The sequence below is a fragment of the Pelodiscus sinensis genome, chromosome 27 (genome assembly GCF_052426305.1).
Source record: "Pelodiscus sinensis isolate ZL-2025 chromosome 27, ASM5242630v1, whole genome shotgun sequence".
Classification (NCBI taxonomy): domain Eukaryota; kingdom Metazoa; phylum Chordata; order Testudines; family Trionychidae; genus Pelodiscus; species Pelodiscus sinensis.
Genome location: NC_143078.1, coordinates 808,739 through 836,315, shown reverse-complemented (window position 1 = coordinate 836,315; position 27,577 = coordinate 808,739). Strand labels below are relative to the sequence as shown.

General features: G+C 44.8%; 1 long non-coding RNA gene across 1 annotated transcript; it reads left to right on the top strand.

The window, feature by feature from the left end:
• LOC149521383 (uncharacterized) lies at positions 1-27,164 on the top strand. Its single transcript, XR_016347963.1, has 3 exons — positions 1-127; positions 13,708-13,826; positions 16,011-27,164. It is a non-coding gene; the product is annotated as an uncharacterized LOC149521383 (long non-coding RNA).
• The last annotated feature ends 413 nt before the right edge of the window (positions 27,165-27,577 follow it).

The window sequence follows — 27,577 nt, the reverse complement described above, 5'->3', positions numbered from 1 at the left end:
AGGGTTTTCCTTGCAGAGGGAACATAAGAACCACCAGACTTGGTCAGATCACAGGGGCATCTAGCCCAGTATCCTGGCTGATAACAGTGGCCAATGCCAGGTGCCCCAGAGAGAGTGAACAGAACAGGTAATCCTCATGTGATCTCTCTCCTGTTGTCCATTTCCATACAAATAGGGGCTAAGAACACCATTCCCACCCACCCTGGCTAATATCTGTTGATGGACCTAACCTCCATGAATTTATGAATACTTTTCCTTATTCACTTTTTCCATAGCAGTCATGCTATCCTAGCCCCCCTTAGTCTCCTCTTTTCTAAGCTGAAAAGCCCAAGTCTTTTTAATCTCTCTTCATGTGTTCTTAACATCCCAAGTAACTACTCTAAATTCTGTGTCACCAACATCTGCTCAATTTTAACACTCTTCAGTGTGACAGCTTTCCGTGGTCATTTACTCTAATAAGTATTTTATGTTAATACTCTTAGTGCTTCCAGGAGGATCAGTAACATACTTGGCCACAAGAGCTATAATATGTTTGAAATTTGGATGTTTAGAAAATAGTAGCAAAGTTTGCTAGAGATGATTTGATGTGGTTTTAATACACCCTTCTCACAATTACTTTTCTTTCAAGTCATTTCATGAAATGTGGTGATTAAGCAATGTCTGCAACATTCTCAGTCTAAATCATATTCACAGCAACCAGCAGGAAGTCACAGAACATCCTATTTCAGCAACAATTAACCTAAAAACTTCAATATCAAACAGACTAATGCAGTCTCATTATAACTGCAATTGTACTCTGTTTTGGAACGGAGGCTCTGAACTGGGGTAGTGATACTAGCCATTAACAGAACAAAACTCAAAGAATGCGAACATAGAATGTTTGTTGAATTTTTAGAATTATCTGTTTGAATCAATAACGTCAAAACATTACATCCCACGTGTAACAGCCACAGTTAAACTGGAGTTTACTGTCATGGTTCAAATACAGATATGGAATTCTGCTTCCGCAGTGGCGTTCACAATGTTCTAGGGGTGTTATTTAAGCAGCAGTTTACACAAGAATGTCTGACAGTTGCCCATGTTTACAGGTCTGGAATTTCCATATACAGTGCACTAGCATTGCCAGAAGCAAACCTTACTCTACTGTATCTTAGAACATAAGAATGGCCATACTGGGTCAGACCAAAGGTCCATCTAGCCCAGTAGCCTGCCGACAGTGGCCAGTACCAGGTGCCCCAGAGAGGGTGCACCAAAGACAGTGATCAAGCGATTTGTCTCCTGCCATCCTTCTCCAGCCTCTGACAAACAGAGGCCAGTGACACCATTTCTATCCCCTGGCTAATAGCCTTTTATGGACCTAACCTCTGTGAAATTATCTAGCTTCTCTTTAAACTCTGTTATAGTCCTAGCCTTCACAGCCTCCTCTGGCAAGGAGTTCCACAGGTTGACTACACGCTGTGTGAAGAAGAGTGATAGAAATGTAGCCGTGTTAGTCTGGTGTAGCTGAAACAAAATACAGGACTATGTAGCACTTTAAAGACTAACAAGATGGTTTATTAGATGATGAGCTTTTGTGGGCCAGACCCACTTCCTCAGATCAAATAGCGGAAGAAAAGTGTGAAGAAGAACTTTCTTTTATTAGTTTTAAACCTGCTACCCATTAATTTCATTTGGTGTCCTCTAGTTCTTCTATTATGGGAACTAATAAATAATTTTTCTTTATCCGCCCTCTCCACACCACTCATGATTTTATATACCTCTATCATATTCCCCCTCCGTCTCCTCTTTTATAAACTGAAAAGTCCCAGTCGCTTTAACCTCTCTTCATATGGGACCCGTACAATCCCCTAATCATTTTAGTTGCCCTTTTCTGAACCCTTTCCAAGGCCAAAATATCTTTTTTGAGGTGAGGAGACCACATCTGTATACAGTATTCAAGATGTGGGCATACCATAGTTTTATACAGGGGCAGTAAGATATTCTGGGTCTGATTTTCTATCCCTTTCTTAATAATTCCTAACATCCCATTTGCCTTTTTGACCGCCGCTGCACACTGTCTGGAAGTTTTCAGAGAACTATCGACGATAACTCCAAGATCTCTTTCCTGATTTGTCATAGCCAAATTAGCCCCCATCATACTGTACATATAGTCGGGGTTATTTTTCCCAATGTGCATTACTTTACACTTATCCACATTAAATTTCATTTGCCATTTTGTTGCTCAAACACTCAGTTTGGTGAGATCTTTTTGGAGTCCCTCACAGTCTGCTTCTGTCTTGACTATCCTAAACAGTTTGGTATCATCCGCAAACTTTACCACCTCACTGCTTACCCCTTTCTCCAGATCATTTATGAATAAGTTGAAAAGGATTGGTCCCAGGACTGGCCCTTGGGGGACACCACTAGTTACCCCTCTTCATTCTGAAAATTTACCATTTACTCCTACCCTTTGTTTCCTGTCTTTTAACCAGTTCTCAGTCCAAGAAAGGATCTTCCCTCTTATCCCATGGCAATGTAATTTACACAAGAGCCTTTGGTGAGGGACCTTGTCAAAGGCTTTCTGAAAATCTAAGTATACTATATCTACTGGATCCCCCTTCTCTGCATGTTTGTTAACTCCTTCAAAGAACTCTAACAGATTAGTAAGACATGATTTCCCTTAACAGAAACCACGTTGACTTTTGTCCAACAAACTATGTTCTTCTACATGCCTAACAATTTTATTCTTTACTGTTGTTTCAACTAATTTGCCTGGTACTGAAGTTAGACTTCCCGGTCTGTAATTGCCAGGATCGCCTCTAGAGCCCTTTTTAAATATTGGTGTCACATTGGCTACCTTCCAGTCATTAGGTACGGAAGCCGATTTAAGGGATAGGTTACAAACCACAGATAATAGCTCAGCAATTTCCCATTTGAGTTCTTTTAGAACCCTTGGATGAATGCCATCCAGTCCCGGAGATTTGTTAACATTAAGTTTTTCTATTTGTTCCAAAACCTCCTCTAATGACACTTCAATCCGGGACAGTTCCTCAGATTCATCACCCACAAAGGATGGTGCAGATTTGGGAATCTCCCCAATGTCCTCAGCCGTGAAGACTGAAGCAAAGAAATCATTTAGTTTCCCTGCAATGGCTTTATTGTCCTTGATTGCTCCTTTTATATCTCGATCGTCTAGGGGACCCGCAGGTTTTTGAGCGGGCTTCCTGCTTCTAATGTACTTAAAAAACCTTTTATTTCTTTTTGAGTTTTTGGCTAGCTGTTCCTCAAAATCTTTTTTTCCTTTTCTTATTAGATTTTTATGCTTGATTTAACGGTGTTTATGTTCCTTTCCATTTATCTCACTAGGATTGGATTTCCACTTCTTAAAAGATGCCCTTTTGTCCCTCACTGCTTCTTTTACATGGTGGTTAAGCCACCGTGACCCTTTTTTAGGTCTCTTGCTAAGTTTTATAATTCGGGGTATGCATTTAAGTTGGGCCTTTATTATTGTGTCTTCAAAAAGTTTCCATGCCGCTTGCAGGGATTTGGCTCTAGTCACTGTGCCTTTTAATTTCTGTTTAACTAACCTCCTCATTTTTGTGTAATTCCCCTTTTTGAAATTAAATGCCAGGGTGCTGGACTGCTGAGGTGTTCTTCCCACCACAGGAATGTTGAATGTTATTATATTATGGTCACTAGTCCCAAGCGGTCCTGTAACGGTTATATCCTGGACCTGATCCTGCACTCCACTCAGGACTAAATCGAGAACTGCCTCTCCCGTTGTGGGTTCCTGCACCAGCTGCTCCAAGAAGCAGTCATTTAAGCCATTGAGAAATTTTATCTCTGCTTCTCTTCCTGAGGTGAATCATAGAATCATAGAATCATAGAATAATAGGACTGGAAGGGACCTCGAGAGGTCATCGAGTCCAGCCCCCCGCCCTCAAGGCAGGATCAAGCTCCGTCTACACCATCCCTGACAGATGTCTATCTAACCTGTTCTTAAATATCTCCAGACAGGGAGATTCCACCACCTCCCTTGGCAATTTATTCCAATATTTGACCACCCTGACAGTTAGGAATTTTTTCCTAATGTCCAATCTAAACTTCCCCTGCTGCACTTTAAGCCCATTACTCCTTGTCCTGTCCTCAGAAACCAAGAGGAACAAATTTTCGCCTTCCTCCTTGTGACACCCTTTTAGATATTTGAAAACCGCTATCATGTCCCCCCTTAATCTTCTTTTTTCCAAACTAAACAAGCCCAGTTCATGAAGCCTGGCTTCATAGGTCATGTTCTCTAAACCTTTAATCATTCTTGTCGCTCTTCTCTGTACCCTTTCCAATTTCTCCACATCTTTCTTGAAATGTGGCGCCCAGAACTGGACACAGTACTCCAGCTGAGGCCTAACTAGTGCAGAATAGAGCGGCAGAATGACTTCACGAGTTTTGCTTACAACACACCTGTTGATACAACCTAGAATCATATTTGCTTTTTTTGCAACAGCATCACACTGTTGACTCATATTCAACTTGTGGTCCACTATGACCCCTAGATCCCTTTCCGCCATGCTCCTTCCTAGACAGTCGCTTCCCATCTTGTATGTATGGAACTGATTGTTCCTTCCTAAGTGGAGCACTTTGCATTTCTCTTTATTAAACCTCATCCTGTTTACCTCTGACCATTTCTCTAACTTGCTAAGGTCATTTTGAATTATGTCTCTATCCTCCAAAGAAGTCGCAACCCCACCCAGTTTGGTATCATCTGCAAACTTAATAAGAGTACTCTCTATCCCAATATCTACATCATTGATGAAGATATTGAATAGTACGGGTCCCAAAACAGACCCTTGAGGAACTCCACTTGTTATCCCTTTCCAGCAGGATTTAGAACCGTTAACAACAACTCTCTGACTACGGTTATCCAGCCAATTATGCACCCACCTTATCGTGGCCCTATCTAAGTTATATTTGCCTAGTTTATCAATAAGAATATCATGCGAGACCGTATCAAATGCCTTACTAAAGTCTAGGTATATGACATCCACCGCTTCTCCCTTATCCACAAGGCTCGTTATCTTTTCAAAGAAAGCTATCAGATTAGTTTGGCATGACTTGTTCTTCACAAACCCATGCTGGCTATTCCCTATCACTTTATTACTTTCCAAGTGTTTGCATACGATTTCCTTAATTACCTGCTCCATTATCTTCCCTGGGACAGACGTTAAACTGACCGGTCTATAATTTCCTGGGTTGTTCTTATTCCCCTTTTTATAGATGGGCACAATATTTGCCCTTTTCCAGTCTTCTGGAATCTCCCCTGTCTGCCATGATTTTTCAAAGATCATAGCTAAAGGCTCAGATACCTCCTCTATCAGCTCCTTGAGTATCCTGGGATGCATTTCATCAGGACCTGGTGACTTGCTGACATCTAACTTTCCTAAGTGATTTTTAACTTGTTCTTTGTGTATCCTATCTTCTAAACTTACCCTCTCTCTGCTTGTATTCACTACGTTAGGCACACCTCCAGACTTCTCGGTGAAGACCGAAACAAAGAAGTCATTGAGCATCTCCGCCATTTCCAAGTTCCCTGTTACTGCTTCTCCCTCCTCACTAAGCAGTGGGCCTACCCTGTCCTTGGTCTTCCTCTTGCTTTTAATGTATTTATAAAAGGTCTTCTTGTTTTCCTTTATGCCTGTAGCTAGTTTGATCTCATTTTGTGCCTTTGCCTTTCTAATCTTGCCCCTGCATTCCCGTGTTGCTTGCCTATATTCATCCTTTGGTAGTTGTCCTAGTTTCCATTTTTTATATGACTCCTTTTTTATTTTGAGATCATGCAAGATCTCCTTGTTAAGCCAAGCTGGTCTTTTGCCATATTTTCTATCTTTCCTACACAGCGGAATTGTTTGCTTTTGGGCCCTTAACAACGTCCCTTTGAAATACTTCCAACTCTCCTCAGTTGTTTTTCCCTTCAGTCTTGCTTCCCATGGGACCTTACCTACAAGTTCTCTGAGCTTATCAAAATCTGCCTTCCTGAAATCCATAACCTCAATTGTGGTGGTCTCCCTTCTACCTTTCCTTAAGATCATGAACTCTATTATTTCGTGATCACTGTCCCCTATACTGTCTTCCACTTTCAAGTTCTCAACTAGTTCCTCCCTATTTGTTAAAACCAAATCCAGAACAGCTTCTCCTCTGGTAGCTTTTTCAACCTTCTGAAACAGAAAGTTGTCTCCAATGCAGTCCAGAAACTTATTGGATAGCCTGTGCCTCGCTGTGTTAGTTTCCCAACATATGTCTGGATAGTTGAAGTCCCCCATCACCACCAAATCTTGGGCTTTGGATAGTTTTGTTAATTGTTTAAAAAAGGCCTCATCCACCTCTTCCACCTGGCTAGGTGGCCTGTAGTAGACTCCTAGCATGATATCACCCTCGTTTTTTACCCCTTTTAGCTTAACCCAGAGACTCTCTACACAGCTATCTCCTACGTTCATCTCCACTTCAGTCCAAGTGTGTACATTTTTAATATACAAGGCAACCCCTCCTCCCTTTTTTCCCTGTCTGTCCTTCCTGAGCAAGCCGTACCCTTCCATACCAATATTCCAATCATGCGTCCCATCCCACCAGGTTTCTGTAATACCAATGATATCATAGTTGTATTTATTGGTTAGCAATTCCAGTTCTTCCTGCTTATTACCCATACTTCTCGCATTTGTATATAGGCATCTAAGATACTGATTTGATCTTGCCTGCCTGTTGTGCCCTGACCCTCCTTTCTCCTTGCCATTATAGGCCGTAGTCCCCCCCATTTCCAACCCATCTCCCAGTCCCGCACATTCAGCACTTACCTGTGGGCTTTGCTCACCTGCCCCCGACAAACCTAGTTTAAAGCCCTCCTCACAAGGTTAGCCAGTCTGTGTCCAAACAAGGCCTTCCCGCTCCTGGAAAGGTGAACTCCATCTCCGCCAAGCAGTCCTTCCTGGAAGAGCACCCCGTGATCAAGGAAGCCGAATCCCTCCTGGCGACACCATCGTCGCAGCCAGGCATTCACCTCCAGGATGCACCTCTCTCTGCCCGGGCCCCTACCTTTGACAGGAAGGATAGAAGAGAATACCACCTGCGCTCCAAACTCCTTCACCCGTACTCCCAAAGCCCTGTAGTCACACTTGATCCGCTCAGTGTCACACCTGGCAGTATCATTTGTGCCCACGTGGATGAGTAGCATGGGGTAGTAGTCAGAGGGCCGGATAATCCTCGACAATGCCTCCGTAACATCTCGGATACGGGCCCCTGGCAGACAGCATACCTCTCGAGATGAGCTGTCAGGGCGACAGATGGATGCCTCCGTTCCCCTCAGAAGAGAGTCTCCAACCACCACTACTCTACGTTTCCTCCTCGCAGTGGTGGCAGGAGACTGCTCAACCTTGGTGGTGCAAGGCCTGGTCTCCTCCACTGTGGGGGGTGACTCCTTGTCTCCTGCTGAAAGTAAAGTGTAACGGTTATGTACACTTTACATGTGACATGTATCCAGTCAATATGGGGGTAATTAAAATCCCCCATTATTATAGAGTTCTTTATTTTGGTAGCCTCTCTAATCTCCCTCAGCATTTCTATGTCAGTATCGCTGTCCTGGTCAAGTGGTCGGTAATATATCCGTACTGCTAATTTCTTATTATTAGAGCATGGAATTACTATCCATAGTGACTTTATTGAACATGTTGATTCATTTAATATTTTTATTTCATTTGATTCTACATTATCTTTCACATACAGTGCCTCTCCGCCACCCACCCGGCCTGCTCTATCCTTTCAATATATTTTATATCCTGGTATGATTGTGTCCCATATCCTTGACATATTAAGCTTTGAATAGGGACTGGATATGGCTGGTTCATTACAAAAGCGATTTTCTTTCTCTTGGTATTCACACCCCCTCCTCAACTGTTGGGAATGGGCCATATCTACCCTGATTGAATTGGCCTCCTTACCACTGGTTCTCCACTTGATACGGTAACTTCCTTCTTTTCATGTGCCAGTATATTTGTGCCTGCCTCTGTAATATCCATTCCATGCATCTGATGAAGTGGGGTTTTGCCCATGAAAGCCTATGCACACAGAAATCTCGGACGTTAGTTCGAACTAACTTTCATAGGCGCTAAACTAGTGCTTAGTTCGAACTAGGTAATCCTCATTCCACGAGGATTAAGCCTAGTTCGAACTAGCTAGTTCGAATTAAGGGGTGTGTAGCCCCTTAATTCGAACTAGTGGGAGGCTAGCCCTCCCCAGGTTTCCCTGGTGGCCACTCTGGCCAACACCAGGGAAACTCTACTGCCCCCCTCCCGGCCCCGGACCCCGTAAGGGGGCACGGGCTGGCTACGGTGCCCGTGCCAGGTGCAAGCCTGCCAGCACCCAGCCAGCAGACCCTGCACCTGGCACGGATCGAGCCACCCACCCGATACCCCCCAGCCCTCCCCCTCTTTCCGGGACCAGGCTGGCGGCTCCCGGGAGCTTGCCCAGGACTGCAAGAGGCGGGCACCCGCCTGGGCTAGTGCAGACATCGTGGACCTCGTCCACGATCTCCGCACTAGGCACAGGAAAGTGGCCGGCTTGGGCAGGATAGCTGCCAGCCTGGCCACCCAGGAGCAGGTGTGCATGAAAATCAAGGGGGTCCACTGAGACCCCCGACACTGAGCCCTGAGCTTACAATGGCCATCCTGGGTCAGACCAAAGGTCCATCTAGCTCAGTAGCCTGTCTGCCGACAGCGGCCAACCCTAGGGACCCTGGAGGGGATGGACCGAAGACAGTGACCAAGCCATTTGTCTCGTGCCATCCCTCTCCAGCCTTCCACAAACCTTGGGCAGGGACACCACTCCTACTCCCTGGCTAATACCACTCCATGGACCCAACCCTTTAAACTCTGTTCTAGTTCTAGCCTTCACAGCCTCCTGCAGCAAGGAGTTTCACAGGTTGACTCTTTGCTTTGTGAAGAACAACTTTCTGTTACTAGTTTGAAGCCTGCTACCCATTCCTTTCCTTTGGTGTCCTCTAGTCCTTCTTTATGGGAACTAATGAAGAACTTTTCTGTATGCACCGTCTCCACCCAACTCCTGCCTTCCCCTCTCCCAGCCTCTCTCTTCCCCTCTCCCACCTCCTTTTCCCAGTCTCTCCCAGTTTTGTTCAATAAAGACAGATTCCATTTTGGAAGACACGTTATCTTTATTTTGTACATCAAGAAGAGGGGCAAGTGGAAGGAGGTGAGGGAGGAATGGGGCACGAGCCCCCGATGGGGAGGACTGGGCTGGCTCTGCGGGCTTCTGGGGGTGGAAGCTCTCCTGCAGCCCCCCAATTGTCCCCTCTCCCCAGATGGCAGCCTGTGGCAAGTGCAGCCGGGCTGATGGCCGAGTGCTGTGATGTGCCCAGTGTGGGCACTCAGGGCACTCCAAGCCAGGACTGCTTTGCAAGCAGGGCACCCCTGAGAACTGTCTGTCCGGGGTGGGGGTCGGGACCCTTTAAGCTCAGCCCTGAGACAGCAGCTCCACGCTCTAAGTCCTCCTCTGATGCCCTGCCGGCACTGCTTCCGGCCAGCCTTAAGCCCGCTTCAGGGTCCACTTAATGTGGACGCGCTAGTTCAAATTAGCAAAACGCTAATTCGAACTAGTTTTTAGTTCTAGATGCGTTAGTTCGAATTAGCTTAGTTTGAATTAACTAGTTCGAACTAAGTTAGTTCGAATTAGTGCTGTAGTGTAGACGTACCCTTAGTCTTTAAGGTGTCTCTGGATTGCTCATTATTCCTGCTTCATGCTGGGCTCAGGATACAGATAGAAATCCAGCTTGGGGATGCACCAGTCACATTCTTGTCATTACTCTGGTTCCCTTTGTTCATTGTAAAGTAGTGCTGATAAAAAGGAAACACGTGCCCATAGGCAGACTTAGTAATGGAGGTATGACGTTCTCATTGGAAAGCGGAGGAGTGACATAACTGCCTCACCGTCTGATGCATGATCCTTGCGTCTTGCAGTGCAGATGCTGCTGTGGGAAATAGGAGTGTACATGCTGTATAAAGCTAAGCAAAACAGCAATCCCCAGTACACCAATGTAGCCATCACTTTGCAGCACCTTCAGTGCATTCCTGGCTGAAATCTACCTTGGGCTTTATGATTGGCACTTTCTTCTAGTCTTGTGAGTGTTCTGATGCTAGGAGCAGTCAACTCGGGGGTATTTCTGGCTCAGGATGCAGTGGCAAAAGCTAAGCAGAGAAAGTCCCAGATTTGTGCCCTACAGTTTCAATCTGAATAAATTTTATTGGCCTGACAAGGTATGTGACTGTTGCCAAAGGGAAATGTAGTAATGATGAGGCCTGTGTTAACTGGTAGGGAATTTAATGCTTAGGTAGTTGTGAGCCATGGGGTGTGTCTAGACTACAGGGTTTGTTTTTTTTAAAGTGGCCTTTTTTAAAAAAAAAGTCCCCTGCGTCTAGACTGCTGCTGCATTCTTTCGAAAGTAAATTGAAAGAAACGTGGCAGGTTTTTTGACCGTGGAAAATCTTATTTTCCGAGGAAGAACGCCTTTTTTCCAAAGTGCTCTTTCGAAAAAAGGTGCTATGTAATGCAAACAGAGCTTTTTCGAAAGTACTGGTTGTAGTCTAGACGCTCTTTTTCGAAAGAGGCTTGCAGTCTAGACGTAGCCATGCTGAGGGTCTGAGGATGAGAAGGGAGACCAAAAGGCTTTAGGGGCAAGTCTCTATATAAAATGCAGCAGCAGTGCAGCTGCACCCCTCTAGCACTCCAGTGAAGATGCTGTAAGCTGACAGGGGAGAGTTATTCCCATTGGCGCAGAGAATCCACCTCCCTGAGAGGCAGTAGCTATGTTGGTAGGAGAAGCTCTTCCCCCATATACGGGTTAGGTCCTAGAACTATGTGGATTTTTCACACCCCCTTGAGCAACCTAGTTACACTTATAGATGTATATCTTGTAGACCTGGCCAGAAATCAGACCTTTAGTGTTATCTAAAGACATCTCAGAAGCTGCTGGGCTCATGCAGCTCTCCTGGCTGATATTCTAACATGCAAATCTGAGTCTGCACTAGCCAGTGTATGACAGGGAGCAGGCAATCTAGTACCATGATCTGCCTGCTAGCCCGTGCTGGAGGAAGGGAACCTCTGGCCCAGGGGGACACAAAGAACCATACTCCCCACCAGGTTGGCACAGTGGGTGGGGTGGAAACTGTCTCTGAAACGAAACAAGAAAAGGGAAATGAGGGAGTGGGGTTGGTTTTTCTTCTCTTGCTGCAATTTCCCATTTGGGACTGATAGTAATGACCAACAATCCGCCACAGTCAGTCCTCTGTCAGCCTTCAGTCTGGATGAGTTTTGTCACGTATGAATTATGAGAATGCATATAAATAGACACATATGATTGGAAACTAAACTGATTTTCTCAAAAGCCATGGCCTTTGTGTCACATACATTTCATATGTCATTGGCGCCCTCTGGTGCCAGCAGCCATCAATGTCATGACAGAAAATCGCTTTGAATCCAAACAGTGCTACACAATTTTATGTTACATAACCACAGCCCGAACAATTTGCAAGGTAGAGGCAGAGAGAAATTAAGAGACTTAGACGAGAGAAGCAGCATTTTGGCTCTTACTGGAGATACATTTATTAAGGAGCTCTTGGTGTGAGCACTTTGTAAATAAAAGAAGGGCTAACGTTATAACACTATCATGATGATGTATGTGTACAGCCACTTCACACGAGTTAATCAAATTTCTAACATAGGTACTTGCTGTAAAGAAACCTGTATGAATCATGCCTTTTTGTGCCCTGGGTTTTATTCTATTGATGATGTAATTTCTTATGCAACGTGAGCATTCTATGTCAGAAGAGCTTTCTTATTTCCCCTGCCTTATTTGTCACTTTAATTTGTGATTTCCAGGATTTCTATCCTTGCAGTGAGTGGTGGTTTGGGGGTTATGAAAAGATTATAATGGTGACCATGTTTTTTCTTCATACAAATGAGATAGCTATAGTCTATACCAGTGGTTAGTTACTCCACTGTAAAAACTGGCACTTTATTTCCAATCTGAATTTGTCCAGCTTCAGTTTCCAGACATTGGATTTTGTTCAACTTTTGTCTGCTAAAAAACTCTCTACTTCAATGCCTTTTCCCCACAACTAATCAAGTTGTGTCTTACTTTTCTCTTGGAAAAAGTAAACTAATTAATCTTATAGGCTATGTCTAGACTGGCATGATTTTCCACAAATGCTTTTAACGGAAAAGTTTTCCGTTAAAGAGTGTCTAGATTGGCACGGACGCTTTTCCGCAAAAGCACTTTTTGTGGAAAAGCGTCCGTGCCAATCTAGACGCGGTTTTGCGCAAGAAAGCCCCGGTCGCCATTTTCACGATCGGGGCTTTTTTGCGCAAAACAATACCACGTTGTCTACACTGGCCCTCTTGTGCAAAAGCTTTGCGCAAAAGGGCTTTTGCCCGAACAGGAGCAGCATAGCATTTCTCATCTTACATGAGATCGTCAGTGTTCTTGCGGAAATTCAAGCGGCCAGTGTAGACAGCTGGCAAGTTTTTCCGCAAAAGCACGTGCTTTTGCGGAAAAACTTGCCAGTCTAGACACAGCCATAATGTCTAGCTATTCAATTTGAAAATCTCTTTACAGGTAGAGTTACAACTGTTACGTACTTTGAGCAAGGCCTGTATCTTCTTTTTCATCTGCCTATCACCATACAAACCTAGATTGCATAATGCATAAACTGCAATGATACATTTATATTGAAATATTATGCTATAATATTGCTATATTATATATACAGATTACTGGTGTCATTGGTAATGAGAAGATAAAAAGACACATTCCTTGCTCCTAGACTCTTACTAGCTACATATACATACCACGTGCTGCCAATAAATGCTAGTTTCACTCTACCTCCAAAAAACCAACGAGGAATATCAGAACTTTTATCCTTGAATGAATGTTCCTAAACTGGTTCCAGAATAAGTCTTTAAATGTATCCTTAATTTCCCCATGCCTGGAGAACAATATTGTCTGACTTCTTGTCCAGTAATGAAATAGCGTTTCGTTATGGTTGTCCTGAAAACTGAGTTTTCTGATAATCCATTGATACCAGAGAGATTAGGATAGAGGCCCCAATATTCTTATTTCATCCTAGTGGTGATCACTTGCTAAGCGTTTTGTTGTTCTTTTATGAGCGACAGAACTTTTTTATGCTCTCTTTCCATGTATGCACAGTATTGTGCGGGTTTCCTGTTTTTCTCCTTTTGCTATGCACACTATGCTCAAGTTCCTTTTTTTTAGGTCCAAAATAACCCTCCAGAGAAGTTCAAGCCAAAAAGAGTAAAGGTGCCATATGAAAAAAAAAGTCTTATTTCCTGACTCGAGAGAGAGATTTATGTGGAATTACAATTTACTTTAAATTCCAAGAGACTAGTTCAGGAATCTTCAAGGGCTTCTGTTTTGACAGGGATATTTGAACTTGGATCGCCTAACTGGCACCTATTTCCATTTCCAATGGGTAAAGTGCGTGAGTGTGGAGCCTAGCAATGTGACCAAATGTGTCCTGAACCGTTGTGCAGGGATTGCTAACTGGATTACAAAGATTAGAAATGGCCTTCTTTACGGTGCCCAAGGGAGGGGCCTGGCTCCTTTCCTGTTTACTCCATCCCTTCTCACTTTCTCTTTGCTCTGCTCTTTCCCCCCAGCTCAGCAGTGGGAACATGTCCCATGAAATCTGAATCTGTGAAGCTTGTTGCAGGCTGAAGAGAACAACAGATGGACACTACGAGGTGTGCCTAGGCCCCGATTCCGGCTCACCATTCAGGTACAAGGCAACTCTGGGTGCTGATGCATTTTGCTGATTTCTCTGTCAGACAAAGCTAATCACATGCACAGTCTTAGGCATAGTGATGGTGACATTGGGATAAACTATACGAGCCTGCTGCTGAGTCCTTCTAGTGAAGAGCAGGCCTCTGGGCAATCAGACAAGCCTTTTCCTCATTCAGATTATGCTTTCTCTGAGGGAAGAGTGCACATGGGAAACCTCTGCAACTGCATTAATGATGCATAAGAATTGTATCCACACTGTTGATCTCCTTCCCACAAAGTAGGTATACATTGAGAGGATGCCAGCTACCCATTGTGCCATTGCACAGGCAGGTTTAAAGCCCTGTTGCCCATCCGCCTCCTTTTCATTTATAGTAGCACACTGCATGGTATTCAGCCAGTGCAAGGATGTTTGGCCCCTCCAGTGTTTCTAGATGAGCAAGCACTGGGTTGATGAGATCTCCAGCAAGTGGCTCCTCTCTGAAAAAAGTGCAAGTTTGTGCAATCACGGAAACCTGCAAACTGTCTCAGTGCTGCAGGAAATGATTCTGCAAAGCAACACCCAGAGGCTTTGTCCAGTGCTTCTGGGAACAAGTAGTAAGGGGGGGAGAAGGCTCACTCAAAGACACTCCGGTAGGCCTGCAAGTTCTCTGCTGGACCCCACTTTGGTCCAAATCAGATTTGTCTTAGTGAGTGTAATCCTGATGTCAGTGAGAAACTTTGTGAAGCTGCAGCAAGCCTTGCTGGAACTGCCTGCTCCTTGGCAGTATTAGCAGGTGACAGACACAGTGTCAGAGTCAGAAATGCGCGTTAGGCAAAACTACAGCCTCTCCTATAAGCTTTGGAGGCAACAGTTCCAGCAGGAATAGGAGCGTGTGGGGATCTTGGCAGCTTACAAATTCACGGGCTGGGCCGGGCCGGGCCTACATGGCTGCTTATTAAACCAGTCTTTTCAATGTTAAAATCTCCCTTTCTGTACAATACCCAACCCCATGCACTGCGAACATGGCAGCCGCTGAGGGGTTTGGAGGGCGGGGCGGCCGTGCCCCATCACACTGGGATTAAAAGATGTTGCTTCCAAGAAGGTCAGAGCTAGAGGGAAAGAAAGCAACCTGCAGCAAAGGGGGGGAAAATGCACAGAAAAAAATCATAAGTTATTTAGTCCCTAGAAAGTTGAGCATGGCATATAGGGGATAGGATACTCTTCTGGAGAGTGTGCTGGTAGATCTAATTAACAGGGGACACGCTGCGTAGGATGTGTGGGGCCACTGCTGCACAGGGAGTGGAGAAGCTGCTGTAGTTATTCAGAGATTAGACCCAGGCCTGTGAGATTCTGTAGTGCTGCTGTTGTTTCCAGCCTTAGCCTACCATTGGTTTTGTCACATTTGGACCACAGTAAGGCTATGGACCCAGTAATGTCTAAACTGAATTGCTTTTTTGGGATACCGGAAGTATCCTGAAAAAACAACGCTGTGTCCAAGGATCGTGTCCACTTTTTTGAATTTTTTTTCAAAAGAATGGACACGCTCTTTTGCCATCTCTGTTATCCACATTCTACGAGGAATAAGGGATGGCTTGAAAGAGCACTTTCTTTCGCAATGTAGACGTGCCAAATTTCAAAAGAGACTCTTTCGAAAATAAATCGAAAAAAAGATATGCAATTTGCTTACTGCTAATGTAATTTCTTTTTCCGATTTAACAGTGCAGTCTAGACGTAGTTTAAGAGATGAAGGTCAATTAAGAAAGAGAGAGAGAGAAAAAAATTGTTCTTTCTTTCCCTAATTATGCTCATAAAAGCAATGCTTCAGGCATTCGACCAGTTTAAAAAAACATACGAGCATTAATAAAAAATAACAAAGCATTACAGAGATTGTTCCCTCAGAAAACCTTCCCAGCCCTTGAAAATGACTCCCCCAACTCTCCCAGGACTCACTCCATAACTCCTCTCATATTGTACTGCAAACTTTACAGTTAACACACCACCAAAAAAGCTTTTTAAAACATCCCCACAAGCCATATTTTTAAAAAGCCTAGCAGGACATTATGTAATCCCTGGGGTAGTACAACATTAAGCAGTGAGAAATTGTGGGCCATGCCTATCTGCATTTCTTCTCATGACCCTTCAGCTCTCGTTTTTCTACACAGTTCCTTGATTCCCCACATTGCCCTCTTGTATTGTCAGGGCTGCCTTGGTACACTGTGTGCTCCTCTGTGATACAGCTCAACTACCAGGCACTGTTGGAATTGTCCAGGAGACAAAAAGGTGAGACAGCATTTCACATCGCTGTAACATTAGGTTTGGATAGTTATATTATGATCAGCTCTACAGCTGTGTGGCAGAAGGCAGTATTCTTCTTCGGGTAGTGTCCCCATGGGTGCTTCACTGTGGGTGTCAGGTCCCATCCCGGCACTGCAGATCGGAGATCTTCTAGCTGTTGTTTGCCAGACTGTGCATGCGCAGTGGCCATCTTGCGGCTTTTCGCGCCATTTCTAGTCGCGCGGTCCGGCCCGCCAGTTCTCTTAACCATCTTCAGGTACAGACGGAGAAACAGCTCCCTCTCCTGTAGTTTGCTTTACCTGAGAGGAGTAAATCTGTTTTAGTGTAAATAGTTCATAGTTTAGTATCTTAGTTAGTTATATATATAGATAGATTATTGTTAATAAGTAAAAATAAATAAATACATAAATAAATACTTTTTCTCTCCATAGTTAGTTAGTTAATTTTTACTACAATGCCTGGCTCCCCAGGATTCAAGAGGTGCGTGCTTTGTAAAGACTCCATGCCTGCTTCAGACGGGCATTCGGCGTGCATAAAATGTCTCGGTGAGGGGCACATTCCACAGAAGTGCCCTCACTGTTCAAAGCTAATGGCCAGGGCTCACAGAGACCGCGAAATGCATCTCAAAATGCTTCTTGTTGATAAAGCCCTCACACTGCAGTCAGACCCTCTGGTGGAGGCATCTCGTCATGTCCTAACTAAGGCGGCTTACAAGAAGCCTCCCTCTCCATCCCGCAAGAACCCTGCAAGAACCCACAGAGCATCCACATGGCCTGCCTGCTCTTGCGCAAGGAAATTTATAGTACTGTGTGGTAAGAGAGGGTGTCTTGCGCAAGGGGTACGCTCTTTTCTAACAGGTGTAAGCTCTTGCGCAAGAGGGCAGTGTGGATGCTCAACGAGGATTTCTTGCGCAAGAAACCCCTATGGCTAAAATGGCCATCGGAGCTTTCTTGGGAAAGAGAGCATCCACACTGCCATGGATGCTCTTGCACAAAAGCACAGCTCACACATGGCAGTGTGGATGTGTTCTTGCCACAGTACTGAGTTCATGTGGCTTATTTGGATGTGCCACTGTGGCACCCAAGTTATTAATAAATATTTTTAAACCTCTACCTTTTCCCTCTGCTGCCATGTCTCCTCCCTTTGCTTCATCATCTCCCCAAGTGCCTGCTGCCCCCCAACCCCTCACCCTCCTCTGCTGTCCTGACTCCTGCCCTTCTCACTGCCTTCAGCCCTATGTGTTCACTTTTTTGATTGTATCCTTTGGTATATATGGTTGTGACAATTTTCTTCCACAATTTGATCTGAGGAAGTGGGTCTGGCCCACGAAAGCTCATCACCTAATAAACCATCTTGTTAGTCTTTAAAGTGCTACATAGTCCTGTTTTTTGTTTCAGCTACACCAGACTAACACGGCTACATTTCTATCACCAGCTACAAAGAGATTCCTAAAAGGAATTACCAGGCCTCGCCAGGTGGCAGCGAGCCCTGCTCGCCAGCCGCATGGTTTCGTGCAGTTCTGCACTTTGCTTATGCGCAGATCGCCCCACGCCGGCTCTTCCAGGTTGTAATCTACTCGCCACGGGTGAGTAGATTACATTATTTGTTGAGTCCTGGGAATTACTAACCTCTTCCCTGAATACAAGCGACCTCTGGACTCTTGGAATTTAGAGCTTGTCTTAGATACACTAATGCATCCACCATTTGAACCATTAGCTACATGTGATTTGAATACGCTCGCCATGAAAGTCATATTCCTTTTGGCTATTACCTCCACCAAAAGGGTGGAGGAGTTGGCAGCTCTATTGGCCAAGCCCCCGTATACCATTTGCACTCCTCAGGCGGTTATCCTTTGTCCCCAGCCATCCTTCCTGCCAAAAGTTAATTCCGCCTTCCATATAAATGAACCCATTATATTACCGGTTTTCTATCCAAAACCCCACACCTCGGAACCTCAGGCACGGTTACATTCCCTCGACGTACCTAGGGCCCTTGCTTTTTACATTGACAGAACTCGAGAAGCAAGGAATTCTCAGCACTTGTTCATCTCCATGAACGCTCATTCTAAGGGTTCCCCGCTTTCATCACAGCGAATCACAAAAATAATTATTTCCTGCATAACCCGATGCTACGAACTGCGAACAGCCGCAAGATGGCCGCCGCGCATGCGCGGTCCGACAAACAACAGCTAGAAGATCTCTGATCTGCGGCACTGGGATGGGACCCGACACCCGCAGTGGAGCACCCACGGGGACACACACCTTGAAGAACCATTGTTACTGCACAAGGTGAGTAACTACTTCTTCCATTGTGTTCCCTGTGATAACCAAGGTGTTCCATTTTAGTGCCCCAATGGGAGGAAATATTAAACATTATCTCCTGAGTTAGAACTATAAGTAACCCAGATAATTCCTGTTCATCCAACATCTCCTTGAAAACTGCATGGAGACAAACATAACTACAGCAAGTATTTCCTCTAGCAGTGGCAGGCACACTCTATTGGCCTTGAACTTTTCATGCTTGCCAACGGAGGCTACGTCATGGTTTAACTCTGTAAATTATAATCACATTATAGAAGTCAGGTGCATCATGAAATGTACTTCTGGAAGGTACTCAGAAACCGTAGCGATGGCAGTGGTATAAGAACCTCAAGAGAAAAGAATAGCATAAAAGGACCTTCTTATTTCACATAGCAAGGGATAGCTGAACTGGAACAATCACAAAGGGGATAATTTGCTGTTTTAAGACCCTAAGATAGAAATCATAGCAGGAAAATAGAATTTATCTCCTCACTTGCCTTCCTAGAACCTTCATAGGTCATCTCTGGTCCAACTCGTGCAGCCAATCATACACTGGACCTAATCTCTGATCTAGAGGTCAGAATCAAGGACCACACAACACAGTCACTGTCTTTGGCAGATTCATCACCTCGTTAAGGCAGTAGTCAGAGATTTTCCTGCTCTGGCCTTACATGTATGGAACAGCTTCTATGGAAGACTATTTTGTTATGAACGGTGTAGAGAAAGTAAAGAAAGTTATTTACCGCTTCTCGTGACTTAAAAACCAGGGGTCACATCTTGAAATTAATACACAGTAGGTTTAAAACAAACATAAAGACGTACTTCTTCACACAACACAAAATCAATCTGGGTTCAAAAAAAGAATCAGATATGTTCATTGAGGACAGACTGATCAATGCCAATTAACCAGGATGCACAGGGACACAACTTTGTGCAGTGTGACAGTGGCTAACCCTGACGAACTGTGTGGGGCCAGTGTGCTGGAGGTTCCCCACCCCTGCTCTCTAGCAAGGCTAAAGCTTATTTGTCTGAGACACAAAACTTGCTTGGGGGATGGTCTGTCATTGAAATGAACTCCTCCTGGAACTAACAACCATCCTCCTCCAAATGGAAGGCACATTTCTTTGACCTTGCATTCCCTAATATAGCAGTGTGTGCACATGTGTATTTAACTACCAAAACAAGACACTCCACACGCTTTATCCCCTGGGGAGAGGATGAGAGAACAACCAATGTGTGACAGATGTTAGTCACATTGCTTAATACACGGCTGGACAGCGTTCAGCTACTGCAGTGATGATAATGATGTAAGCATAGAATGGACTCCAATATTTAATAATTGTTATTATTTGAATTGTGGTAACCTCATAGAAAAGGAACATAACAGGATCTTAAAACTTTGCAGCATATCACAATGAGTTCCATGTTGGACCCTAGTTTCTCAATGCATCCTGACTAAGGGAAGGTCAACACTGCAGTGCTATTTCAGGATACCAGAGGTATCCCAAAATAGCTATTCTGCGTCTTAACAATGTCCCCATTATTTCTAAATATAACGGGCTTGCTATTCCGACGTTCCTGTAAACCTCATTCCAGTAGTTCTATAGACAGTGCCAAATTACGAGATAAGCTATTTTGAAATGGACTCAAAATAAGCTACACAACTTGCATAGCCTAAATTGCATAGCTTATTTCAAGCTACAGGTGCAGTGTAGATGCGCCCTGAGGGTCCTGTTGTTAACTCCGTAAGTGAGACAACAAAATCTATATTTACCCCACATTGCAAGGAGTGCTCTGTGGGACTGTCTTCCCTTGGCATTCAAATGAGGGCCCTATTTATTACACTTACTAAGGGAAGGTTAACAAGTGACTTCATCATAACTTGTATATATCTATGCAGGGAGAAGTTATCTGACAGTAAAGGGCTCTTTGGTAGATGTAGGGCTGGTAGCTAACACAGGAACAACTTACCAAATGTAGCCAGGATGCCTTGGTTCTTATCAATTCTTCTCTGTCTCATCACTGGGTGATGTAAGGAGAGGCTCTCTCCCCAGAGCGCTCAGCCCCTGCCTTGTAATTAATCCAAACACAGATTGTCATCATGGGACTTTTGAAAATAACAGCACTGAAATGAAGGTCATTCTTATGACCCATCATGAAACTATGCAGTAATATAATGAGAGGTTAGTCTAAAGGGCTGACCCCAGGACAGGGAGTCACGGTATTCTCATGCTAATCCCCATTCTGACTTACTGTCTGAGATCCCCTCGCCTTGCTTTGCTTCAGTTTCTGCAGCTTACACAATGGATAAGAATAGTGACTGGAAGATAGCTAACATGACACCAATATTTAAAAAGAGCTCCAGAGGTGATCCTGGAAAATACAAACTGGTAGGTCTAATGTCAGTACCAGGCAAATTATTTGAAACTATAGTAAAGAATAAAATTATCAGACACATAGATGAACATAATTTGATGGGGGAAAGTCAGCATGGATTCTGTAAAGGAAAATCATGATTTATTAATCTACTGGAGTTATTTGAGGATATTAACAAGCACGTGGACAAGGGGGATCCACTGGATACTGTGTACTTAGATTTCCAGAAAGCCTTTGACAAGGTCCCTACCCAAAGGCTCTTAAGTAAAATAAGGCTAAGAGAGGATGTCCTCTCATGGATTGATAACTGGTTAAAAGACAGAAAACAAAGGATAGGAATAAATAGTCAGTTTTCAGATTGAAGAGAGGTAACTAGTGGTGTCCCCCAAGGGTCCATCCTGGAACGAGTCCTATTTAACCTGTTTATAAATGATTTGGAGAAAGGAGTAAACAATGAGGTGGCAAAATTTGCAGATGATACTAAACTGCTCAAGATAGTCAAGATGAAAGCAGAGTGTGAAGAGCTTCAAAAGGATCTCACCAAACTAAGTGAGTGGGCAACAAAATGGCAAATGAAATTTAATATTGATAAATGTAAAGTAATGAACATTGGAAAAAATAATCCCATCTATACATACAGTATGGTGGGGACTAATTTAGCTATTACCACTTGAAAGAGATCTTGGAGACATTGTAGCTAGTTCTCTGAAAACAGCCATTCAAGTGCAGCAGAAGTCAAAAAAGCAAACAGACTATTAGCAATAATTAAAAAAGGGATAGAGAATAAGACAGAGACTATCTTATTGCCTTTATATAAATTCATGGTAAGCCCACATCTTGAATACAGTGTATAGATTTGGTCATCTCATCTCAAAAAAGATCTATTGGCATTGGAAAAGGTTCAGAGACGGGCAACAAAATTATTAGGGGTTTGGAATGAATGCCATATGAAGAGAGATTAAAAAGAATGGTAATTTTCATCTTATAAAAGAGGAGACTAAAGAGAGATACAATAGAGGTCTATAAAATCATGACAGGTATGGAGAATGTGAAGAAGGAAAAATTATTTACTGGTTCCCATAACATAAGAACTAGGGGTCTACAAATGAAATTAATGGGTAGCAGGTTTAATACAAACAAAAGAAAGTTTTTCTTCATGTAGTGCGCAGTCAGCCTGTGGAACTCCAAGTATGTTGTGAAGACCAGGACTTTAACAGGGTTCAAAAAAGAACTAGATAAATTCATGGAGGTTAGGTCCATCAATAGCTATTAGACAGGATGGGTAGGAATGCTGTCTTTATCCTCTGTTTGTCAGAGGCTGGAAATGGATGACAGGAGAGGGATCACTTGATGATTACCTGTTCTGTTCATTCTCTCTGGGGCATTTGGCATTGGTCACTATCAGAAGACAGGATACTGAGTTAGATGGACCTTTGGTCTGACCTAGTATGGTGCTTCTTATGTTCTTATGTAAGAGACTTGACCCCCTTGGCCCTCTGTGAGGTATCAGTGAAAGTTTGTAAAGCTGGTCTGCTAATGGAAATGGTGCATAACGCAAATGGTTAAGCACTGAAATAACCTGCCTAGGGAGTTTGTGGAATCTCCATCAATGGAGATATTTAAGAGCTGGTTAGATAAACATCTGTCAGGGATGATCTAAATCAGGGCTACTCAATATGTGTCCCGTGGGCCACATGTGGCCCACGGCCTCTTTGTTTGCAGCCCACGGTGCAGTTTGGATTTACACGGGGCTTAACACACAGCCCATGGGTGGGAGCCATAACAAAAAATTAAGTCAATATCATGGTCTTCTGTTGAGATGCATTTTAGTAGTTAAATTCCTGGACTGTCATTGCTTATTAAAAGTGCTGTCATATGGGTGGAAATCGGGTAATTATTGCATTTTATTAATATCAGCAGAACTGACTTACATGGGGTCTGTGTGTTGTGTCGTCTTGCCTTAATCTTTGCATTCATGCCCATCAGTGTGAGAGAAGCTATTCACATAGATATTTGCATGTACATGCAACCACACTTATGTTGCAGCCCTTAGCATGTGCCGTATCATTGTGGCCCCCGGGGCTTCCAAAGTTGAGTAGCCCTGATCTAGATGATGTTTGCTTATGACATGAGGGCAGGGCACTGGGCTTGATGTCCTTTCACAGTCTCTTCCAGTTCTAGTATTCTAGGGTTCTGTGTTCAGGATCATAAGCTAAAGTGATACTCATATGTCTGCCCACAAGTCCACCCCTGCTGGTTCTGTGCTCAGTTTCAGGATCTAGAGTGAAGCATGCACATCCATCCTGTTCCCATTCCATGCTCAGTACTACAATCTCAAGTGATGCTTTCATGTCCACTTCCTACCCATTTCTTGCTATGTCATGATCTAGAGCGTGGTCACACGTTGACTCCTTGCTGCTCCTTGCTCAGTGTCACAGTTTAGAGTGATGCTGGCATGTCTGTCCCCTGCCCAGTCTGTGCACGGTCATGAGCTGAAGTCATGCACACATTTCCATTCCCTGCTCAGTGTCCTGAGCTTGACTGATACTTTGTATGCCCCACCCTGTCCAATAAATGGCAGGAATCATAATTTATGAGCCCCTAGCTGAAGTTTCTGATGTTATGCAGCATCACAGGTATTTCCAGGCTCCCACAAGCATAGGTGGGGTATTCCTAGAAGCACAGAGGCCTCAGAATCCCAAGCTGCACTCTGGGTGGGACATGCCATTGCTGGTTCCTGATGTGAGAATTAAGCCATGTAGGAAAGGGACACTGTTCCACAGGGCAATGGAAAAAAGAAAGTGACTAAATTCAAAGCGTATGTCTCAGTGTTGAGGAAGTTTACTAGACAGGTTTAAATCTCCACATTTCTGTGGTCCTTCAAAAATGCAGTGAGGCTGGAATGTGTAATGGGAATACTCAGTGGTGAAATGTGCGGCATATTTTCTTTGTTGTAGCTGAGCTGGGGAGTAGAGCCAGGCCAGCCTGACACAGACCCATGCTGGGAGCAGGGCTGTAGCCACAGGGCCAGAGGGACTGAGAAACCGCCCAGGAGCTGGAGGCAGCACAGCAGACTGTGGAGCTGAGAAGCAGGGCAAAGCAGGTGGGACCCTGGATAGAGGCCCAGCATAGAGTGACACCCATGCCAAGAGGCCTGGGGAGAAGGGTCCTGCCACCCAGAGCAAGTGTCTCACCTGCAGCACCCCTGCAGCAGGCAGGGTCTGAGAAAGAGGCCTTGGACCTATGAGGAACAGACTGTGAACTAGGGATGTGACCAGGTAACCGGTTATCCAATTACCCAGTGAGCGTCACTCTTAGTGGGTGGTGTTTACCAGATAATGGTCAACCGGTACCCAAGAGCAGACCCCCCTTCTCCACTCGACCAGGCCCCTGCACAGGGCCAGAAGCAGCAGCCTCCCGCAGGGATGGCAGAGCCCCCCCTGCTGCTCCCCCGGGTTAGAGCAGCCCTCCACCTACCCCTTTTTTAATCAGTTAACCAATTAAACATTACGTTTAGTCAGTTTACCAATTAAATGGGATTTTACATTCTTACTGCATGCCCCTCCCACATCCGGGACTGCACCAGACCTGAGCCTCCCACCTCCAGGCATCCTTTAGAGACGGGATGGGGGTGGTAGCCCCTTCCCCCTGATTGATAGGGGAACATTGCTGGCTGTTCCCCTTTGTCCAAGAGCGAGGGGAAAGTGTACAGTTTGCTGCATTCCTCACTCTGGCTCATGAACCTGGTTCTGCTCCAGCCAGGGGATATGCACACCTTCCCCAGCTGTGCCTTCTGGAGCTGTAGCGGCCTCAAGCTGCTGGGGTGAAAGAGGGCTGGTAGTCCTCTCTCCCCAGGGCAGCCTGCATCCTGAACCTCTCCTCTCCAACCCCACTCCAGAGCAATGGTTTAAATGGAAAAAAAGAAAAGAAAAGAAAAAATAACTGAGTTAAGGACTTGAGCAACCCTGGGCAATTATTGTGATATATAAGTGAGAATGTACTTAGGGTTTCAATTCCAACTAAATAACCTCTGTCCTTTTGTAGTTGTGTTCATGTCTGGGTCTCTTCCCTCCAATTCCTGTTGGAAGCAGTAGTGAACCATGTATTTCCTGCTCCATCTCAACATTCAGTTATCTGATGAGTCATTATTTCAAATACATTAGTCCTACAAATTCATTTTTGAAGAAAATGTCACTTTGATTCAGGGCCTTGCATAAAGTTCTTCCTAACCTAGGTTTTCCGAAATGAAATTCTTTGCAGACTGTTTGTAACCTGCCACAATTCAGAAGTAAGGTTGCACAAAGTAAATTTTTTTATAGTTGTTATAGTAGCACAATTCTGTGTTAGTTATTTACATTCATATCTGCTGTGATTGAGAACAAAAGGTCCATTGTAAACTAGAGTCTAATCAATAGTGAAATACACAAAAAGACAGGGAAGAATTATTGTTTCTTAAATGTATGTGTCCAATTGTATGTTTATTCTCAGATGTTTAAATTCACTTCACTTCTGAGTCAAAGGTCATTCTGAAATTCTTCATATTTATTTTCACAGTATGATGGAATAATCAGAATGGGCTGGTGTTTCTATGTGATAGATCACGTTAACTTACATTACAAACAATCCCTTAGCTTTATCAGAGGTGAATTTTGAAGGAATAATAGCATAAAGCTAAGAGCCTTTTGCCAATAAATCTTAGGAAGCCGATGACCCTGCTGCATGCAGATAAAGTTTGGTGGAAGGATGAGGCAATGAGTATCTGGCCAATGGGCAGGAAGTTTTATGAAAGTGAAGAAAGGGAAAACAAAACTCTGAGGCAAGAAATAAGAAAGGCCTTTAGAGTCAGCAGCAGCAAAAAGCAGAAATTCTCCATTTGCTGTAGAAACGCTTTCTTTGCACTCTCAGGCCCCAGTCCAGCAAGGCACTTAAGCACATGTCTGATTTTCTGCACATGGATAGAGCCATTAAGATGCACAGAAAATGTGATTCATTCATTGTCCTCACAGGCCTGTAGGAGTTGCCAGGTGGATCAGACCAGAGGTCCATCTGGCTCTGTGTCCTGTCTCTGACCATGACTGGCAGCTTCTGCTTCAGAGGAAGGTGCAAGATGTTGGTGGGGGAGAGGGCTTTTTGTACAATTCATTGTTCTGCCTTGCTGAAATCAAATGTTATGATGGTGTTTAAGTGAGTAACTAGGGAGTCTGTGACCCTTGGCCCATGATGGCTCTCCTCGGGCACCGACTGCTCAGAGGCCGGCCCAGACCAGATTTTCCGGCCAGCACTCCCCAGGGCTGTCGGCCACGGTGGCAGTGGCGCCCTGGCCCGTCTGCTTTGCTCCCTGGCAGCAAGGGACAGCCCCAGCTGTGCCACCTCATGGAGCCAGCCTGCTTGTGCCATCACCAGCCTACAACTGGCGGGCAGCGTGGGACTCCCCAGTGCTCTTCCCCAAGGGCTCCAATCCAGCCTGAGGGTAGCAGGTCCCGGGCGCCTCCCCCAGCGCTGCTGCCACATCCTCAGGCAAGAAAGGGCCCGGGACTTAGGAGGTTTCTTGCCATTTTAGTCACTGAGCCAAAGGGTTTGGTTAACATGTCTGGGCTCAGGCCCCTGTTTCAGCGACGGGTTTTCTTCCCCATTTCTCCCTCTTTTGTTACCAGTCCCTGGATAACTCTCCCTTGCTTGGAGCTGTGGGCTGATTGTGTGGGGGCTCTGCTGAAGCCGGATGGGGGCTGGGCCACTGGGGGCCTCCTGTGGGATCGGAACTGGCACCAGTTGGATGCAGTCAGACGGGGACTGCCACCTGCCCCCCCCTCCCCTTACGGATGGGGTTGGACCGTCAGGGCTGGGGCCTGGCCACCGTAGCCAGATGAATGCAAGCCAAATGGCTGGACCTGAATTGCAGCATCAGAAAAAGCAGCAGGGGGGGACAGGAGGCTCCCCAGGATCTGGTGCTTAAAAGCTGGCTCCCTGCGAGCACCAGCTCCCGCCTGCCCCCTCCCCCTGCTGTGCTGAGACAGAGGTAGGAACGCTAGGAGGAGGGGGGTTCCTGCACGTAACTGTGACGGTTAAGCAGTGAGCCCAGGCTCATCGGTTAACTGTTAATTTGTTACACTATCTGATACTTACGTCAGCACCTGATTAACTCCTGTACAAGGGTACTGAGTGGCATCTTTAAATGTGTTTGCTACCTATGCCCTTGGGTAACAGAAAAACTGCATTAGCAGTGGTAGCATGACCAGCCCACAGGGAAAATTTCTTCCAACCCCCAATTAGTTAGAGCCTGGTGTGGAAAGTTCAGGCTCTTCTTTCTCTATTGTTGAATACAGCCGCTCTCATGGGGTGTGTCTAGACTACAGGGTTTTGTCGACAAAAGTGGACTTTTGTCGACAAAACTATACCTGCGTCCACACTACCACTGAGTTCTGTCGACATAACGTCGACAGAACTCAGCAGTTTTGTTGACGCTGGGAAACCTCATTTTACGAGGCATAACGCCTTCTGTCGACAGACTTTCTGTCGACAGAAGGTGTTATTGCATGTAAACTGTCCTTTGCGTCTACACTACCATGTCGACAAAGCAGCTTGCTTTGTCGACAGAACTCAATGTAGTCTAGATGCTCTTTGTCGACAGAAGTTTTGTCGACAGTATCTGTCGACAAAACTTCTGTCGACAAAAGCCTGTAGTCTAGACGTACCCATTGTGTCAACTTGCGGCCTATATATAAGCTGGGGTTTTCCACTCCCCCTTGTTTTGGGACAACACGGCTCCCACCCCTACATTCGACGCATCTGTTTGTA